We start from the raw sequence: 22,288 nt of genomic DNA on the forward strand, positions 1-22,288 counted from the left end.
CCTCTATGGTTTTGTTTTTGGAGGCGTCAAAAATAATTTCAAGGGGTTAAAACTTAAAACTCTACTTGCAAAACTTTGATAATTCGCTTAAAAATTATTTTTAATAAAAACGTATATAATTCACCTTCATACCTTATAATTAAATTCATAAATTTAATATTATACACTTTTATTTTAATTTGTTAAACAATTAAAACACTAAAATAAATGCTTTCAATTAAAGTTCTATTTCACAAAACCTCTACTACAAAGGCATTAAAAAAATTTGTGTGGTATTCAGTATTCTACTAAAAAGCTATATATATTTTTTAGAACAAACAAAAATGAATTTATTTGAATGGACAAAAAAATAAAAAGTGCTTTAAGAGTCTCAATCCCATTGTTGTAACATGTAACTATCCGATTATAAAAGTAAAAATAAAAAGTAGAAAAGAAAAATGACAAGAGTGATGCTTATGTCATGTCATTTTATTATTATTTTTTATTAGAACAAGATTCATATTAATCATTATCTTAGAGGAATCAAGATCCAAAATGGAAGTTGAATCTAGAGGCGGGCTAGAACTAGAATAATAAACAAAAGCTTCTGTTTGTTTACAAGTACAACCCATTTTTGCAAGAGCATCCGCTGCTCTATTACTTAAGCATGACTTCTTGGAAGAGTCCTCACGTCTATTTGCAAGCATATACTCAGCATAAGAATTATGGGGGAAAAAAAAAGATAAGTTAAAATTAGAAGAAAAAAAAAAACTATACCTTTCAAATCTAAATTTGATTTGCCAACCCATTATCTAATTATAATCCCACCGAATAAAACAAAGATAAAATTGTGCAGGCAAAAGAAACAATAAGGTAAATTAACTGTCACCAAAATGTAAAAATCAAATTGACTTTAACACTAAAATGTAATTAACAAAAATAGGATTTTGGAAAAAAAATTTATTAAAACAAGAAGAATCAGAGCTACACAACAGAGTCCCCTTTGATTTTGAATATATATAATTTGGGAACCTGGTGGTGGAGGTCTGTTGGTATTCTTAATTAAGTTCTTGCGAGACGCCAAACTTTCACTGATCTTTGGGAATTGGAATAGCATTATTCCCGTCTCCCATTTTCCACCGCCTTTATTAATTTTAATTTTAATTAATCTTTTTTATATAAAATATTTTATTTAAAAATGTAACGATTGACACTTGCTTTCGTCATCGAAAATAAAGTGAAAGTTCGCTGTATTTTATATCTGCTCTGCTTTTTCTAGAAAACAACATAAATTCTGTTATTGTAGGAGTTTCACCATGAGTGGAGGAAAAGTGGGTCATAGGCCCCCCCGCCCCCCAACAAAAAACTTTCAAGCATATTCTTTTTACCATTATATGGTTCTTATGTCTTGCAATGAAGTTAGTATCAACTTTCTTATCAAAAAAAAAAAAAAAAGTTAGTATCAACTTTTTTATTTTTGGAATTAAAGATGATTAGTTGCTTTCCCCCCCCCCCCCCCCCCCCCCCAAACTTAGATAATTATAGTTTGTTTATACTATATTTAAAGTTGATGACATATATTGTGGATTTTGGTTAATTTAATTGGCAAAATTTTTATTTTAATAAAAAAATTATAAAATTTTTTGTTGTCGAATAAGGAATTTGAGTTTCGCTTACACTAACAACTAATTAATGTCTTAACCTAATAATAAAAAATACTAAAAATTATCATAAAACGGATATGTTCAAAATTATCGTATTTATAATAAAAGAAGGAAAAAAAATTAATGAGATATATTGATGATGGAGTGGTTTATAAAAATGAAGTTTCATTAAAAAAAAAAATTGATTTCAAAATGTAATTGATTGGTCATAATAATATATTATTTAAATCTTATTATTTAATTTCAAGACTCATTGATTAGCTATTGATTTTTGTTTATATCACATACTTTTTAATTTGAATATCAATTTCATTAGTGTTAGGGACATAATTTATGTAATTAGCCAATCTTTTGATAAAATGCACTTTACTTGTAATTGGGTAGATCTAGAATGGGTTTAAAACTTCAAGAAACATGTTATTCAAGTCAAGTGTTAAAGCCATGAAGATCTGATCAAGAAACAAGTGAAGAAGAGCTATTCACTAAAGCTCGACAGAAGTCTTGATAGAATCCTTTCTATCGAGATTTAAAGTCGAAACTCGACAGAAGCTCGACAGAAGCTATTTCTGTCGAGACTTACGAAATCAAAACTTCTAGATCTAATTTTCAGCCCAAGCTGAAATATTTGTATAAGGTTTATTTTCTCACAACCCTAGACATATATAAGGTTTATTTTAAAGGACGTTATAGATAAAGAATGCATGCAGAAAGTGCTCTCGTTCATTATTTTCTCTAAAGAAGCTACTGCGTCATTATGCCAAGGGTTTTGTAACCAAGGAGCTTCCTGATCTTCATCATTGATGAACTGAAAAATTTTGCAGCCAACAACCTCTTCAAGTTGCTGGAGTTAGTCACGTACTGAGATCTGTGCACATTAATTAGTCACGTACTGGGATTCATGCATCAAGGGAAAGATTACCACTACAATACAAGTCCAATTGGGTATTGGGGTAAGGGTTTAACTGTAGATTGGTATTTCGGGATAGGCCAAAGGATTTGATAAGATTCCTTATACTTGTAACAGCTTGTGATTAATAATAGTGGATTCTTGGGAGTGGTGACCTTAAAATCACTCGGTGGGGTTTTGTCTCAATGGTTTTCCCTATTCGTAAACAAATCACCTATGTCAAATTTATTTTTCGCTGCATTTAGTATAATTGGTGATTTTTTTATGCTACCACGTTATTGCATGTAATTGAACCTAATTAATTAACTTGGGTAATTAATTAATTTGCAAGGGGTCAATTCTTTTTAACCCAACAATCGGCAACCTACTTGCATTAGCAACAGTTGGTTAAACATGAATTACTTGATTGATTGGTCGTTTCTATCATTCACCACTCCATATTAAAAAGCCTTTTATTTAAATCCAATTGACCAACAAAGTTAAAAAATCAAAGAAGCCCAAGTATTGGAAAAAATTCAATTTCTTTACTACAAATGAATATATATGCATATGCCAAAAGTCTTGTAAATCAATTGACGCCTCCTTTTTTTTTCATAGGAAACACAAAAAATATTATTAAGTACAATCAAAAGAAATGTCATCATGGAGAAGAGCTTGTTCTAAGAGACAAGGATTCTCTTCCATTCAAGTAAAAAAATAAACTATGCCCTTGGCATGTTTAGCTAGAAGATGAGCTAGCCTATTGCCTTGACGGTATACAAGGGAAAATGAAACACGACGAAACTCTCCACAAAAGCCTTGCGTACCCACAATCAAATAGTCCACAGAAGCAAGAGCTAGGGACAGACTAGATAGTGCCCTGTGAATGATGAGTGAGTCTCCTTCCAAAATAAAGTCCTAAAGGCCTATATCCTTAGCAAACTGCAACCATGCTTCAAAGGCCTTCGCTTTAGCTTACACCGCCCCTAAAGGTTCATTAATCCTCTTGCTTATAGCCGTTGCAACACGTCCTTGAACATCTCGAACCACCACTCCAATTCCCACAGCCCTTTGTTTTGCGAATATTGCTCCGTTGACATTGACCTTGAAAGTAGCTGATAGAGGAGTCGTCCAAGCGACCCCAACTGCTTCCTGGGTTGTTGAAGGCTGAGAATCATCCACTGCAACATTATACTCTTCCAAGTAATGAAGAGCCCAGTTCAATAAAACCTTCCCTTCCTTTCTCTGTCCCTCATTTCTCAATTCATTCCTATTAAACCAGAGAGACCAAGCACCTGTAACAAACTTAGTTGCTAAATCAAACCCTTCCTTCTCGTCTGCCACTAACAACTTCCATAGCAGGTCTTGAAATGTAAGCTGCCTTTGCTCCAAACCAACAGGTAAAGCAAGCTTGGATGACTCCCACATCTTACGAGTTATGGACATGACCAGAAAACATGACCTATCATTTCTGCCTCCAATCTACACTCCTCACAGATATCGTCTTGCAATACTGCCGTAATAGATTTGCTTTGGTAGGGAGAATGTAACGGCTTGCTCTCCATGCAAAATGTCTAAGTTTATGAGGAACTGGGAGACGCCAAATCATCTTCCAAAACCACTTCACTTTGCTTCCCTCAAAACAGCTCCCATAATTACCTGTCCGAGACAACTCTAAGGCCCCATAATAGGCACTTCTAACACTAAATGAGCCATTAGGACTGAGAACCCAGATAAGTTTGTCTTCAAGAAGACGAACACTAATGGGAATGCTTCTAATCACATCAGCTTCATGAGGCAAGAACAACATGGTGAGAACTTCAGTTTTCTAGCAAGCTTCATCTTTGTTTATTAATTCCCCAACTCTAATATCATGCATGAACAGTCTGGGTGAAGAAACCCTATACGTGGATGGAGTTGGCAGCCACTTATATTCCCAAATTCACACCTTTTGTCCATTGCCAATTCTCCACCTTGATCCATACTTCACCAATTCCTGCGCTACCCAAATGCTACGCCATGTGAAAGATGGAATATTTCCCAAAGGAGCATCAATGAACTCACACTTTGGAAAATATTTTTCTTTTAAGGACTCGAAATACCAAAGAATCATGCCCCATCTGAAGTTACTAGCCTTGCTTAGCTAATAAAGCTAAGTTGAATTGTTTTAACTACCTAAAACCCATGCCTCCCTTTGCTTTAGGTTCACATAGTTTCTCCCAACTTAATCACGCCATCTTCTTCTCTTCTTGTCTTTGGCCCCACCAAAAATTCATAATCATTCTTGTCAAATCCTCTAAAGTGAATCAAGGATTTTGAAGCAACTCATTGTATAGGAAGGTATTGCTTAAGTTACCGCCTTAATGATAACGTCTTTACTAGCTTTAGACAATAACTTCTCCTTCCAGCCAGCCAACTTCTTCCCCAACTTCTCCTTAATGTCATTGAAAATACTCCGCTTCCTCCTACCTACTGTTGATATCGTATTTTGTCCGCCCTCGATTTGCATGACGGGCCCCGAAGAGTCCAAAAATATTATTTTCTCTCTATGGGGCTGCAAGAACATCTAAAATGACATGGCACAACCCATCCGGGTACCGGATACCTAAAGTGCCTCTTTCAGCTAAAATGACCAAAAATACCCCTGGTCAACCCTATATTTGACTGAAGGTCAAACAAGGTCAAAACCCTCACAAAACAACATTTTTCATAGTTTTACATCAAACCCGAGCTTCTCGAAGATTTTTAACAACTTTGACCAAGTTTGACCCGAAGTCAATCCTAAGTGGGCCCAAAAACCTTAATTTTAATCCAGCCGTCAGAATGGGTTGAAACCAACGCCATTGTGAAGATTATCAAATTCTCATTCCAATGACTATTCATAGATCAAAATCGGAATTAAGACAGCAGAGATATCACAAAAACCGGGATAACGCACCAATCAATGCACCCCTAACTTCTAAGAGCCATAACTTTTGATCCAACTATTGGATTTTCAAGATCCATACCTTTTTAGAAACAGTAAGTCAAGATATTTCTAGGGGTATCAAGATCAAACCAATTGGAGGCCTTTTGAAGGTGGCAGCCATTGAAGGGTCGCCGCCTCTAAATTTGTGCCAAGGCTATAAAAAGCCCCATGCATCCTTTAGACTAGGAGGAGACCATTTTTTGTTAGGTTTTTCTCTCTACCTGGTTTTTCTACACATTTTTCCCTTTTTCCAAATATGAAAAACACACAAAAAACACCCAAAAACACATCAAAACTTCTTAATTCTTCTCTCTTCATCAAAAACATAAAGGTATTGTTCTTATACACAAGCTTCATTTCATTGGTTCTACACTTTGGATTTGGGGTTTAGGGGTTTGAATGTATCTTTTTAGCTACATCCACAATCCTAACCTTCTAAATCTTTTTCTAGCATTTATTTTGCTATTTTATGCCTTGATAACATGATTTATTGCTTTCCCTAGCATGTTTCTTGCTTTATTTGTGTTTCCAGCTTAAATCTTGTTGTGCAGATAGCACCCCAGGACTCAAATCAATAACAGTAAATAAGCGAAAATTAAATAACAACCACACACAAAGAACATAAGAATTTACATGGTTCGGCAAACTGCCTACCTCCACGGAAACGACAGAGAAATTTCACTATAAAAAATAGGGAGATACAATAATGCATAATAATACTCTCAAGAAATCCAAATCCCAATACACCCTAACTCTCTCTCACCCACAAGACAAGAAAACTCTATTCTTCTTCTTATGCGGCTGTTGCTAGGTTATTAGGAATTGTCTCTCTCAACTTGCCCTATAACTCAAACCTAATATATATATATATATATATATATATATATATATATATATGTCATAGGTCGGCTGCCTTAGACTCCTAATACAACAAGTATTTGGTATACTTGTAATTGACTTGGGCTTGTGGCAATTCAAGCCACACATACGGCCCACTTCAACAACTCTCCACCTTGGCTTGAATTGATCAAGCTACACGAGCAAACTCCTCCATCGCCTCCACCTTAGCCCTTAAGGGCTTACAAGCTTCAAACATCAACCAAGTCCAAGTAACTCTTGAACTTATTTGTTGGAACTGACTTTGTCAACATACTAGAGGATTCCCAAGTCTTATTCTTCTGTAGTGACCCCATCTCTTCTATATCCCTGTAAGACAATGGATCTCCATTGCTAGTTATGAGAGCAAAGCTAACCATGTCTTCAAAGCCATATCCTTGTGGTGCTTTGTGAACCCGCTTCTCTCTACCTTTAGCAATTAAATAAGACTCTTCTTGTTGCTGCTGTGGATCAATCTCAGCATCACCTTTATCACTGGGTGAACTATTCTCATCCAACTCCACCTCAACAATTAATTTCTCCTGTGGACTATCATCACATGTCTCTGCTTCATTCTGTTTTAACATAAAGGCTTCATCAAATATGACATTTCTGTTGGTCACCGTTTTCTTTAAGACTGGATCCCAAAGCTTGTAGCCTTTAACACCTTTTTCAAAACCAAGAAATACACATTTTCTTGACTTCGAATCCAATTTAGAATGCTCTCCACTCTGTACATGCACATAAGCATGATGGAGATCTATTAATAATGGAGCTTGCTGTGTTAACTGTCTCTGCCCAGAACACCTTAGGCAACCCTGCATTCAATCTCATGTACCTGGCTCTTTCTGCTAAGGTTCTGTTCATTCTCTCTGCAACCCCATTCTGCTGTGGAGTTCCTTTAACTGTGAAGTGACGAGTAATGCTTTCTAATTCACAAAATCTTATGAATTCTTTATCTCTATACTCTAGTTCATTCTCTGTTCTAAGGTATTTTATTTTCCTGCCAGTCTGATTCTCAACCTATGCTTTCCACTTTTTAAATATGTCAAACACATCAGACTTATGCTTCATAAAATAAATCCATATCTTTCTAAAGTAGTCATCAATGAAACTGACAAAGTACTGAGCACCACTATGAGAAGAAATTGATACTGGGCCCCAAACATCTAAATGAATGTAGTCAAGAACACCCTTACTTGTATAAGAGCCTGTCTTGAAACTAACTCTATGCTGCTTCTCATACACACAATACTTGCAGAAGTCTAGCTTGCATGTCTTCACCCCCTTCAATAAATTTCTTTTGTGCAACTCTAACATACCACATTCACCAATATGGCCAAGTTGCATATGCCATAATTTTGTGTCGTCAGTGCTGAACTCCACCAGAGTGGTGACTGCAACTCTTCCTACAACTGTGTTCCCAATCAATCTGTAAAGCATGCTTACTTTTTGTCCCTTCATCACCATCAAAACACCTTTGGTAATCTTCATGATTCCACCCTTTGATGAGTATGAATAGCCCAAATCATTTAATACTCCTAAAGAAATTAAATTCTTTCTAAGATCTGGAACATGTCTAACATTACTAAGAAATCTCACAACTCCATCAAACATCTTGATCTTCACGGTACCAATTCCAATAACCGGGCATGTAGCATCATTACCCATTTGGACTATACCACCGTTGTAAGGCTTATACGTGTCAAACCAATCTTTCTTTGGATTCATATGATATGAGCATGCTGAATTTAAAACCTAAGATTCCAATAGAACATTGTTACCTGATGAGACTGAAAGTAAATCTACACCAACTTCATTGTCATCTGATGTTTCTTCAGCAACACTAGCTGATTCTCATCTAAATGCTCTTTCAACTCTTTACACTGATTCTTGTAGTGCCCTTTCTTGTGACAATAAAAGCACTCTACGTCTTTCTTTGCACGTGATTTAGATTGTGATCTATTCCTGTTGGAGTTTCGTCCTCTTGACCTACTTCTACCCCTATTGCTTGACTCAGACTTTACAATAAGTCCATCAACCTGAGAACCATCGCAATCTTGCTTCATCTTTATATGTGACAAGAGAGCACTAGTCACCTCCTCGAGTACTATAGTCTCTTTCCCATACATCAACGTAGTTACTAGATAATCAAAAGAAGTAAGAAGCGACACTAATAAGAGTAACGCTTTATCTTCATCCTTATAATTCACCCCAAAACTTGACAGTTGGGTGTTCAACGTGTTAAGATGCTCCAACAGATCAGAACCCTCCTTCATATGCAAACTATATAGTTGCTTCTTCACGTACAACTTGTTCGTCAGATTCTTTCTCATATAAAGACCTTCTAGTTTTTCCCAAACTTCCTTTGCGGTCTTTGCTTCTAGGATGTTGTGAATGACCTCATCACCTAGGTTGAGACAAATAGCGCTAGCTGCTTTCTCATCCATCTCTACCCATTCTACATCCTTCATTGTTTCTGGTTTCTTCTCCTTCCCAAGCAAGGCCTTGTGAACTCCTTGTTGAATTAGGAGATCCTTTATCCGCCTTTGCCAAAGAGAAAAATTTCTCTTACCACAAAACTTCTCTACATCATATTTTGTGCTTGACATCTTTACTGTATTCAAAGGATTGAATCCTAACCTAGCTCTGATACCACTTGTTGTGCAGATAGCACCCCAAGACTTAAATCAATAACAGTAAATAAGCGGAAATTAAATAACAACCACACACAAAGAACACAAGAATTTACGTGGTTCAACAAACTGCCTACCTCCACGGAGACGACGGAGAAATTTCACTATAAAAAATAGGGAGATACAATAGTGCACAATAACACTCTCAAGAAACCCAAATCCCAATACACCCTAACTCTCTCTCACCCACAAGACAAGAAAACTCTATTCTTCTTCTTATGCGGCTACTGCTCGGTTATTAGGAATTGTCTCTCTCAACTTGCCCTATAACTCAAACCTAATATATATATATATATATATATATATATATATATGTCATAGGTCAGCTGCCTTGGACTCCTAATACAACAAGTATTTGGTATACTTGTAATTGACTTGGGCTTATGGCGATTCAAGCCACACACACTGCCCACTTCAACAAATCTCTATGCTTTTATGCTTTTTACCATGTTTCATGCTTAGATCTACATCCTTACATGCTTATATGTTTAGATCTACATGCTTTAGGCTTTATGCCATATTTTCCTATGTTTTGTGCCTCTTTTTGTTCTAGGTTGATATTAGGGTACATGCTCATATGCTTGTATGATATTGTTGGCTATGCCTTGCTTGGATCTATGTATTTCATTTGTTTATTTCCATGCTATATGGTTAGATCCTTGTCATCACATGCTTATATGCTTGGATCCATGTTCTTCCATGTCTATGTGTTAAGTTTTTACATGTTCACATGCGTGTTTCTATGCCTATATGTTTAGATCTATGTTTCCACGTGCTTGTGTGCTTGAATCTATGTTTTCTACATGTTTTATGCCATCTTCCATGTGCTTGTGCGCTCCATGCCATGCTTGTGCGCCTAGACCTAGGCTATGTTTGTCATGCTATGTGCTATTGTGGCCCTTTTGTTGCTTTGTCTTTCTTTCTTGTGTTTTGGCCTATTGGTTTGGACCTAATCTAGAACCTATGGTCATTGTCACTGTCCACACACCTTGGCCCACATCAAAGGATTTGGATCATCCTTATTTGCTTGTCTATGCTTGCTTGCTTCTATGCTTTATGCTTATGATAGCCTCTCTTGTTCTAGGCTTTGCCACGCTCGACGCCCTTAGTGGTTTGGTGGTTGTGTGGTTACATCCGATGCCCATGAGGCCTTGTTTGGATGTAACCACTTGGGATGCATCACCATGATGCCGATTGCTTCATGCACACCTTTCCCCATTTCCACTCCGTGTGATGATATGCTTGCCATGCTTGTTTGTACCACCCGTTGGATTTCTATGCATCTTTACATGCTTGCTTACATGTCCATGCATGAGTCTTGCTTGCTAGTGTGTCATCCATGCTTCAACACAATAAAGTTATGGACATCTGATCCAAACCTACATTTGTCCCTCACAGACACCACCCTTTGTTTGCTTTCTTGCTTGTTTGTCTTTTTGCTTGTTTGCTTGCTTTCTTGCTTCTTTGCTTGTCATGCCTATCATGCTTATCCGTTTTATGCCTTTTCATATGCTCTTTGCATCTTTTCCTTCCATTGCCTGTCTGTTGGTTTCTTGTCTTTGCCTTTGCATGTACGCACATGGAGCGAGGATGCTTGGAACTAGGGCACAGTCTCCTAGGCACAAGCAAAAGGGGTACGGGTGCAAGCAGGTAGATATAAGCCAAGCGGCAATGTTCAGTAGATTTAGGAGTTTAGCCTTTCCCTTTTGGTTTTGTACTCTTTAAAATCCCTTCCTTCTTCCCCCCTTTCTCTCTTAAATGGGTTGTATTAGGTATATCATGCCATGTACCATTCGTTCTCGTCTCTAGAGTATGGCGACTCCTATTTATTTTCCTGCACTTATATTTTGGGCCATGCTCTAGGGATGTAGGCATTTACTTTCTTACTCTGTGTGCTTGCATTGTGCATGATGCATGTATATATATACTTGCTCGCCTCTGCTGGTGTGATTGTCACAATCCATGTCACCTAAGGTAAGCAGTGCCTAATTTTCGTTGCGAAAGTAAGGTGATATGTCGCTGGATTTTCGCCATGGAAATCTAGTACTGTGCTCGAATGCCTCAGGAAAGCATAGATTGGGACCACGCCCATTCAAAAGTCAAACCTCAAAGCCCCCATGTATGCAAAGCCCCAAAAGCCAATGCCAAAATCATGTTTTTACTGCCAATCTTTGAAAATTAAGGTTTTATCAAAACAAAAGACTGTCCTTGGACAGGCGTTGTGAGGTGCCTAACACCTTCCCCTACACGTAACCAAACTTCCGAACCTAACAATCAAGATTTTTGCCATCCAAATTAGATTAGGAAAAATGCCTTTTTTATTAACCTAGGATTGGTAATAAAATCAACTAGAAACAAGTGACCAATCACACCTTAGAAAAACCCAATGATTGGTGGCAACTCCACTTACCTTTAGTAATCCTTTAAAATTTGGCCCAGATTCCTGCCATAATGCCAAAGGTAGAACTACCTTCGTCCACTGAGAGAGAGAAAGCACCCAAAATCCTGCGTAAACCACGCCACACACAACACACATACACACCGCTCAATACCATTTCCAAGAGAGAGGGGCCTCCAATGGGGCCCCCGCGCGCACAGGAGCATCGCCACTGCGGGTGGTCAAATGAAGGCCCAACGGCAATTTTCCACCCCAATAAAAGCTAGGCATCAACATCTACCAAAGATGGTAACCCCAAGTATTTTTCATGTTGCTTAATGACTTGTGCACCAAATCTGGATCTAATCTCATCCTTGATCTCTCTTGAAGTGTTACTACTAAAGAAAAGTGGTGCTTTAGCCCGATTAAGCTGCTGACCTGAGGCACTCTCAAAAACCTATAATATTTGTTGTAAAGCATCAAACTATCATTAGCAAAAAAAAAAAAAGATAAAATAATTTTTTCCCCCCTGCAAACAAATATACCCCCCAATTGTCCATTATTAACTGCAGACTTTATCAAAGCTAATAGGCCTTCAGCACATAGTAGAAAAAGGTAAGATGATAGAAGATCTCCTTGACATAATCCTCTGCTAAGAATAATGTGACCTCTTGGCTTTCCATTTACCTTCACTGAATAAGTGGTTGAGGTGACACACTTCATCATTAATTCCCTCCACTTTGCCTCAAAATCTAATTTCTCCATATTTTTTTCTAAGAAAACTCATTCCACTCTGTCATATGCCTTGCTCATGTCCAACTTTAGGGCCATCTCCCCTACTTTACCCTCTTTCTTCAGGCTGATGTGGTGCATATTCTCAAAAGCTACAAGAATATTATCAGTAATTAACCTTCCATGTACAAATGCACTTTGGGTATCACTGATAATAGATGGTAAACACTTTTTTAACCTATTAGCAATAGTTTTTGATGCAGTCTTATACACCACATTACATAAACTTATAGGCCTATAATCTAGGACTCTCTTAGGCTCTTTACATTTTGAAATAAGTACAATATGGGTCTCATTAAAATTAGGAGGAGATATACCTGAGTTCTGAAAGTCAAGGACCATTTTGGTTACCACTTCACCAGTACTTGACTAGAAATGTTGATAAAAACAAAGGTGACATTTCGTCTAGGCCTAGCATTTTCAACGGGTACATCTACTTTAGAACCACTCTAGCTTCATTTGCTGTAAAAGCTTGAGACAAAGCATGGTTCATGCTTAGGGTGACTTTCAGCTAGACAACTTGAATAATCTTGTCAAAATCTTGCGAGTTGCTAGAAGTAAAAAGGTCCGTATAGTAATCCAACACTATACCCTCAACTTCATCTTTCTTTTCATGCCATACATCATTCGAATCCATTAGGCCATCAATAAGATTTTTACTATATCTTGCTGAAGCTTTAGCATGAAAAAATCTTGTATTTCTATCACCAAATTGAAACCAATTTATACAAGATCATTGCAACCACATTGCATTTTCTTTTTCCAACCAGCAATTAAGCTCAATCCTGGTATTTTTCAATGACCTGATCATTTGTGGAGAAGTTGGCTAAAGCTCCAACCACTCCAAGTGCTTCTACAGGTCTGCAATAGTTCTGCCCACATGACCAAACTCAATCCTATCCAAGAATCTAATCTACTTCGATCTCAACAAAGCTTGCCCAAAGGATAGTTTCCCCTTACCGAGGATTGACCAGTTGATGGATTCAATCGCTGGACACAAGCTCTTAAGTTTCATGGATGCTTTCTCCGATTACAGCCAAATCATGATGGATGAAGACGACCAAGAGAAGACCGCGTTCATCACTAGCCAAGGGTTGTACAGTTACAGAGTAATGTCTTTTAGACTAAAGAATGCAGGGGCCACATACTAGAGATTGGTGAACCGTATATTCATTCAGCAGATAGGAAGGAATGTGGAAGTATCTGTAGATGATATGCTGGTAAAGAGTAATGATGAAATAGATCATCTAGACAACCTAAGAGAGACCTTCGACATGCTACATAAGTATAAAATGAAGCTAAACCCAGCGAAATGTGTTTTTACTGTCTTATCAAGAAAGTTCTTGGGTTTCATGGTGTCTCAATGGGGCATAGAGGGAAATCCAGACAAGATAAAGGCGATAATGGAGATAAAGTCCCCAAAAAGGGTGAAGAAGGTACAGATTTTGACAGGAAAAGTTGCAGCCTTAAACAGATTTATCTCTCGGGCAACGGATAAATGCCTGCCTTTAAGTCTTAAAGAAAGCCTTTCAATGGACTGACGAGTGTGAAGACACCTTGATGAAGCTAACGGATTTCATGATACAACCGCCATTGTTAAGTCCTTCAATAACAAGGGAGAAGCTGCATCTTTATTTGGCGGTATCTAACACGGCGATGAGCTCAACACTGATCAAGGAAGAGTAAGAAGTACAAAAGCCAGTATATTATACCAGCTAAGCATTTCAAGGAGCCGAAGTAAATTACCCAAGGCCAAAAAAGATCGCCTTCACCCTAGTAATCGCCTCCAGAATACTCCGCCCATACTTTTAGGCACATCCTATCATCATCATGACAGACCAACCAATAAGGAAGACAATGAACAAGATAGATGCAGCAGGGCAACTCGTTCAGTGGGCCATAGAACTTGGCCAATTCAACATAGAGTATCGGCCCCGGGTTGCAATCAATTGAGATTCCTAATCATCGCAATCAACTACTTTACCAAGTAGGTGGAGGCCAAGCCAGCAGTAACAATCACCAATTTCGTATGGAAGAACATAGTTTGCAAGTTCGAGATTCCTAACGTAAGCATATTGCACAATGGGAGGCAATTTAACAACCCTAAGTTTTGAAAATTTTGTCAAGATTTAGGTATCAAGAACCACTACTTTTCTCTAAGACACCTTCAAGCTAATGGTCAAACGGAAGTGACAAACAAAAGTCTACTGAAAATTATCAAAACTCAGCTTGAGGGGGCAAAAGGTACATAACCTAAGGAACTGCCATAAGAGATTCAATAGGAAGGTTCGACATAGGTGACCTTGTCCTCAGGAAGGTCTCGCAAGCAACAAAAGACCCTTCCTAGGGGAAATTAGGACCAGCATGGGAAGGACCCTACGAAGTGATTCGTCATTCCAAATAAGGGTCATATTACTTAAAGACGCTGAACAGTCAAGAACTGCCTCATTCATGGAACATAGAGCACCTGAAGAAATACTATCAAAAAGAAATCCCAAGTGGTGATGTAGAAAATCAAAAATTGAGATCTTCGTCAGTGTGGATGGATGATGGTAATAGATTCGTCCAGGGATGAACCAACAATAAATCTAAAATGGAGAAAAAGTGATACACCGGAGTGGTGTATGCCAAACACCCTCCGATAATTAAGTTAGAATGGGATTCAATCGAAGTATATTGCAAGAGAATTCAACTTGGGAGCAGTTTTTAGGGTGAGAATTGTGTGTACCTGTTGGTTTTGTCTCTTCTTGATTTTGTAGTCATCTTTGTCTTTAATGAGCAACGGATCTCTGCATTCATTCTTATCTATAACAGTTTAGGCGTTATAGATAGGTGTTTTGACTTGTGTAACATCTTCTTACCCGTTACTCCATCTGTTACTCCTTGTCATAAATGCTCACTATAAATGCATAACGTATCTTAGGTTCATCCATTATTTAAATGATGAAGCTGATATTTTTTGGACTCATCAGTTTCCCCCTTATTCCTGTCTTCGTCTATGTGACAAGATAGGAATAATTTTGAAATTTTTCCTCCTCGTTTGTCGTGTATTCGCATTTATTGTGAGATGACGTTGCATCTACCCCCGTGACACATGTAGGGCTAAGATTGCTTCGTCATACCATGGAGCCGTCTCTCAGGTTTCCTGCGGATGCTTCACATCAAACTTTCCTACCTAATTTTCCCTATTTCTCTCTCTTTTTGCTTCATTTTCTCTTTGTGTCTATTTTTTGGAGCTGTCCTCTTCCTTTCTGCCTCTAGAGATTCTACTAAGTCTTTTTCTTCAAAACTCCTTTTTTTTGTTTTTTATGGTGGACTATTCTCTAGATAAGTTAGACTACCCTTCCCTTTCCTTCTTTCTCGCTCGTATGTGTAGTTTTCCTGTCTCTAGAGGTGGTGGAAGCCCCTAAGTTAGGCATTTTATGGGGCAAGATTATCCCTTTGGGGATATTCTGGTTCTTCTTTTTCTGGTAGTCCCTCAATCGGCGAGTTTTACCCAACTCTTGTCGAGGATGCCAGTTGAAGGGGAGGTTCAGTCTATTGAGCTTGAAACAAGCTTGTCTTCATCTGAACAAGACGATTCTTCTGAAGTTTCTTCTTAAAAAATCCCTTTTACAGCTTTAAGGGTGCTCTGCACTCTTGAGGGGAAAGATGAATCCAAGATCAGGAAAAGGTTCCAAATTCCTCCTTCTATAAAAATCAGGACTCCTAGTGCTAGTGATAGAGCTTGCTCTTATTTTCCTGATGAAGTTTGCTTCTATAAGGCTAACTTTGTCAGTGGTCTCCGCTTTCCTATTCATCCCTTCATTAGAGAGTTATTCCTTCGTCTAAAACTTGCTCCTACTCAGCTTGTTCCTAACTTATGGAGAACGGTTGTATGTTGCATAATGATTTGGATGTCTACCAATGAAGGGGATATACTTAGGGTAGAAAAATTCTTACATTTTTATCGTTTGGGGTGGTCCAAGCTTCCTGGTTATTGGGAATTTAAACCTTGGGACAAAAAGTCAAGGTTAGTTTTCGATTCTCCTTCTTCCCTTCATGAGTGGAAAACTAACTTCTTCTTCATGCCTGGTGATGGTTGGGAAGCCACTCCAAGTGAAAATCTAGAAAATGCCCCCAAATTGCTTCGTTGGTGGGGGACTCCTGATTCTGGTGCATCCTTCATTCTTTTGTACATGTATTTGCGTACGCATGTATTTGCTATTTCTTGACCTTGTGAGAATTCTTTACATGTGTGCAGGGTCTACTCGTCCTCGCCTGAAAAAACAATATCATCATCGTCTAGAGAAATTTAGGAAATACATTAAGAGTATACCTAACTTTGATGAACTCATTTCTACATAGTCTCTTTTTCTTCACTTCCTTACATAGTCTCTTTTTCTTCACTTCCTTGATCCTAAACCTTCTAATTTCAATCAAAACAATGTCGAGACTGTAAAAAAGAGTAAGCGCGTTGATCTTGCAAATGTCACATTGCCTTTGGGTGCCTTCCCTTTTATGATTTTTTTTTTTTTTTTAGGAATGGCGACCCGATTCAGCAAAGGGAAATTGGCTGAGGTCCAAGAGAAGAAGGCGATGGTGGGTTTGAAAGAAGGCCTTCTGTTGAGGAAACGTCGCAGAGACAATGAACCGTCCAAGGGGGAAGATCTTGCGGCTACTTCTTCTACTGTTCTACTTGCTCTCCAACATCTTGCTTCTCCCACATCGTCCTTGGAGATGATTACCCCAACTAACGACATGCCCCCAATCAAAGGGTGAGGTAGGGCAGTAGTTGGAACCCTTTGGGACGATGCCGACTATGTTGTGGTGAGGGACCATGATGCTGTTTCCATTAAGGATTTAAAGCCTTTGACAACCAAGCCTTCGAATGAATTGATGTCGTCTCATGTCTAGAAGATTATGCAAGTATGCTTTTTACCCTCGTCATATATTTGTATGAAGGTTTTTCCTTTAATTTCTTCTACTTTTTTACACTTCAAGTGTTGGGTGAATCTCTGTACATCTCGAAGAAATATTCGGATTATGAGGAAAAGATCGCGATGGCCCAGTCCAAGGTAGACTCACTTTTCTTTGAGAATGAATTACTGAAGACAAAGGTTAAGTCCCTTTCTGACGAGATGGAAAAAGCTCAAGATCATCTGAAGACTTTGGAGAAAGAGGTGAACAACAAGAAGGCCCTCTCCAAATTGAAGGATAAGCAGATCGACGATGCCCAACTCAAAATTCAAAAGGCCGGTCCTAAAGCGGTGGAGAAGTTCAAGAATTCTGACGAGTATTTAGACAAGCTATGTGATTACTACATGGATGGTTTTGAACTTTTTCGCAAGTATATGGCCAAGCACCATCCGGATCTGGACTTCTCTACTCTTGACATGGAGGTGGTTGAGAAGGAGATTCTGGCGGATCGTCCTTCAACTAGCGTGGCAGCTGGTCATATAGATGATGGGGCGGAAGGTGCTGTTGTCATTGTCGAAGCTCCTATTGATCCGTCTCCTTATAATCTTCCCTAAAAGGCTGAAACACTTCTTTTATTTTTAGCTTTTGAAAAACAATTTCTTAGGCTCGTTTGTATTGAGCAAGTTTATATTGCGCGCATTAATGATAAAGAGTAACAGACAGAGTAACGGTAACAAATGAGCTGTGCACATCAGACCATCAATATAGTAACGCACTAGTCGTTGAACATAAATTCAGAAATTCATTGTCCATTAAGGCGATGAAAAACTATAAAAGAAAGGAACAATAGAATCCAAAAGGTACACACAAAAATTCATACAAAAACCACTCAAAGTCAATTTCTCTCTAAAAACCTTTTTTCTCTTTCTAACTTAACCATCGGAGTGTTTTTGGCAAACACCACACCGGTGTACCCCATTTCATTTCAAGTCTTATTGCAAGTTTACATTGAAGAAGTGACCTTTCCAACTTCGTCCATCTACAAAGACGAGGAGCTCAACTGCTGATTTTTTGGCATCATTAGAAACTACCCTACATTTATTCACCCAATGTCATTTTGCGGAGCCCTGTTTGGTTTGGTAACAACTGGAGCTTTAAAATTGATACTTCGCAACTACTCTCCCCTATTCGGTTGATTAAGTGTCTTCTAGACCCTCCGTTAAGTCTTCAATTCGACAAGGCTCAAAAAGAAGATTTGTTGATCTTTGGGGCTTTGGCTATTGATTGCACTTGGCAACGGAGGAATAAAGTTGTTCATGAGAATCTTCAGCCTTCAATGATTCAGGCGTAAAGCTGTTGCTAGAACACAAACAAAGAAGGGTGCCGAATGACGTCAGAATTTTGGCTAATAGAAATGGTATCTGGTTAAGACCTGATCAGCTAGTTGTCAAGATTAATTGTGACGCAGCTGTGGGTAGCAGTTGTTCTTGTATAGATGCTATTAATTCTTAGCAGGTAGCAGTGCCTTGGAAGTTGAATTGTTTTGTATAGTCAATTATGAATGTCCGTAACTATTTAAATGAGGTTTCGTTTTGTTGGGTTTATCGAGAAGCCAATAAGGCTCTTCATATTCTAGCTAAATGATCTCTTAAGCATGCTGTCTTTGAATGTTTTGATTTAGGTCATTGCCCCCAAGTTTTGCTCATGTCATATTGAAGGAGTCCCTCAAAAAAAATGTCGTATTGAAGGAAGCATCTGTTTAGTTGTGTTTTGTTTGTTCTATCTGATTTTGTTCTATTTCTGCTGGTGCTTTAATAGAAGTTTTGTTTTCATTCCCCACCCTCCCCCCCCCCCCCCCCACCCCCTCCAAAAAAAAAAAAAAAAAAGAGCTTCTTATGTTACAACTTACAAGTGATCTAGGAAAAAAAAGGGGTTGTAAACTTACACATTTAGTTGGTATCATGATTCTCTCCTTTCGAAATGTGTCCATTACATGATTCAAATTAAATCAAATTCAAGAAATAAAGTTTTCATTATAAAAAACACTACATCTACTGTATTGGAAAAATTCATATATGTTACTTACTATCGTAGGCGAGTAACTAGTTCATGCCTCAATATTACATGTCCTTTTATTGGCAAACACTTTTTCCCCACTCTAATTAAACCTATTATTGGATATTTGTAAAGATTTTTGCTGCAAATTTCATGTAGAGTCCGTTTAGATACAACTGAAAACTGAAAACTGAAAACTGAAAACTGAAAATACTATAGTAAAATAATTTTTAAATGTGTGAATAGTACCGTGTGAGCCATTTTTAATGAAAAACTTGTTGAAAAGTGATGTTTGTGGGTCTTGTGAACAGTGCACGGGTGCACTGTTCACGCAGAAAAGTCAACAATCACGGCTAAAAAAGAAAAAAAAGAAAAACGCAAATGCAAAACGCCATTTCATCGGGACCCAAACGCCACCATATCATTTTATATCTATCAATTTACACCATGGTTTTAAAAACCAGAACGGACAAAGATCCAAAAAAGAGACTGATTATCGGTTTTATGGTCTAATGAGGTTGAATCGATGATGTCATAATTAATATAATTTAAATATTTAAATAATTTTTATATGAATTTTGAATTTTAATAACTTATTTTAAGAAAATATATAATTTTTTTTCTTTTTTTGCATACTACCTTTTTTTCTAGTCAGTAATTATTGACAAAAAAAGAATAATCTACTATTAAGGTTTCATATATTTATTTTTATAAATAATAGTCTAACTTTAACTATTTATCTATTCAAAAAATAATTTTTTTTTTTTTAAAAAACCCTAAAGTTAGGTGATTAGACAACTCACTGACTTACCAATTATTTTGACCAATCCACTTTCCCACCATCGTACTCCCAGCCACACATGTATACCCTTCCTTAATAATTTTTTTTTTTTAATTTCCCCTCATAAATCTAGCACCCCACACAGTTTACTATCAAAAACTTTTATTTTTTCAGTTCTCAGTGTTTTGTCCTCCAATACCTCTCTCTCTCTCTCTCTCAATTAGATCTCCATCAGATCCTCTCATTCCCTGTCTCACCGAAGAGCTGTAGATACCTCATACCAGTCCAAAAGGCTGGTTTCAACACCAAGCATGAGCATTCAATAATTTTCTCACTCTCTCAAGCCTAGTCGATCTAAGGAAAAAGAAGATTTTTTTAGCAAAAAATTTGTCCTTACCCACTTAGACCGACAGATCTGAGAAAAAATAAGATTTTTCTGCAAAATAAGCTCCATTTCAGGTCTCTTTCATCAATTTTGCAAAACCGGTTCAACCATTCTGGTTTTCAGTTTTTCCGGTTGAACCGATTACCAGTTAAATCCAGTTTTTCTTACATTTTCGGTTTTTAAGCATAATCGGATCGGATTACTGTCCAGTTCCCGGTCGAACCGGCCAATCCGGTCCAGTTTTTAAAACCATGATTTACACTGATTATAAATATAAATATTCAATTATTGATTTTTTTTTATATTTTAATTTTGACAAATAAAACTACCTTTAAAATCTGCTAATTTTCCTCCCCAAAACCAAAAGTGGTTTATCACATTATATCTATTTGAAAATTATATCATATTATATTATATATAATAAAAGTTAGGCTTAGATGCCGTGATTGCGCCATGTGACTTCACCAAATTGCAAAAATTTAAATAAATTTTTAGATTTTAAGAATAGATATATACATATTTTTTTGGATAAATATGAAAAATTAAGTAATAAAAGAAAGTAGTATTTGATTTACAACTATAATAGTTGTGTCTATCTAAAATGTTATCAATAAATTCTAAATCAATAGTATAGAATTACCTAAGGATAGAGTTTAAATAAAAAAGAGACATAAAAAAAAATGTAAAAGAAAAAAAAGATCGAATTTGCATTTTTTTTTTCCTACGTTTCTTTATAAAACGTAAAAGGAAAAAAAGATAGAACTTGCATTTATTTTTTCCTGCGTTTCTTTTTCTTTTTTTTGGTGGATACATTTGCATCTTATGTCATCTTTTTCGTAATAATAAAGTTAAAAAAAATTTAAAAAAAAAAAAAAAAAAAGCATTTGAGTTTCACCTAAACTACTTCTTTTTATTCATATCATCTTCTTTACAACCTAAAATTCTCACTATATACACATACAGTTTTCTGGTGTTTCATTATTTCTACTACGTACTTTACAATTATTTGTTATATTCTTCCTTTCTCCTCTCTGCCCTACCTACAGCCTTGCAGGTAATTTTTTTTTCTTTCATCAAATTAAATAGATTTTGTGTATTTGTTGCCTTTTTATTATGTATAATATGATTTTTATCAACAAGTTGTATAGATAGGCTGATATTCTATGTTTGATCACACATTTTAGTATTTTTTTTAGAAGACAATATAGCAAGCAATATATTTGTATTTTTTAATTTCTTATTACATGATTATTTGTTGTTGACATCAATATTTTTTAATAGATTTAATTTGTTATGGCTTTTGTTTGGTGCTTTTTTCCATGTAATTTATATTCATTAATTAAAAGCAAAATTTGCTGTCAAACATGAAATTGTATACAAGAGAATCCATCCGTCCAAATTTCTATGTAAGTCTATCTTTACTTAACTCCCTTTTTTTTTTAAGTTCAAAATTTTGGATATTTTTTCATTAATGAATTGAGGTTTTGGCTTAATTTTGTTTTCAACCATTTCAATTATTGAATTCATTATTTTTTTCATGTGTAATATTAATATTTGTGTTTTTTTTTAATGATAAAAAAAATATATTATATATGTGTGTATGTGTGTGTGTGTTCTTAAAGGCTAAAACACAATACAATTATAAACATTACTTTAAGTTAGGGTGTTATATTTATTTATTAGTAAGTTAGAATGTTTCATTAAGTTAGAGTATTATATTTTTATTTATTATTAATTTAGAATGTTACATATGGATACATATGCTGGTTTAAGGTTGATATAACTTATAACTATTGGAATGAAATCAACACTAAAACAAATTATTTAAATATCAAAATAAGAAATAAAAATTAAATTTCTTTTAAGTATACAAGTACAATTTATCTTTTAATCTTAAATTTTGAATTAATTCTTTTTCATTTTATTTGTT

Source organism: Quercus robur, chromosome 10, assembly GCF_932294415.1.
Source record: "Quercus robur chromosome 10, dhQueRobu3.1, whole genome shotgun sequence".
Classification (NCBI taxonomy): domain Eukaryota; kingdom Viridiplantae; phylum Streptophyta; class Magnoliopsida; order Fagales; family Fagaceae; genus Quercus; species Quercus robur.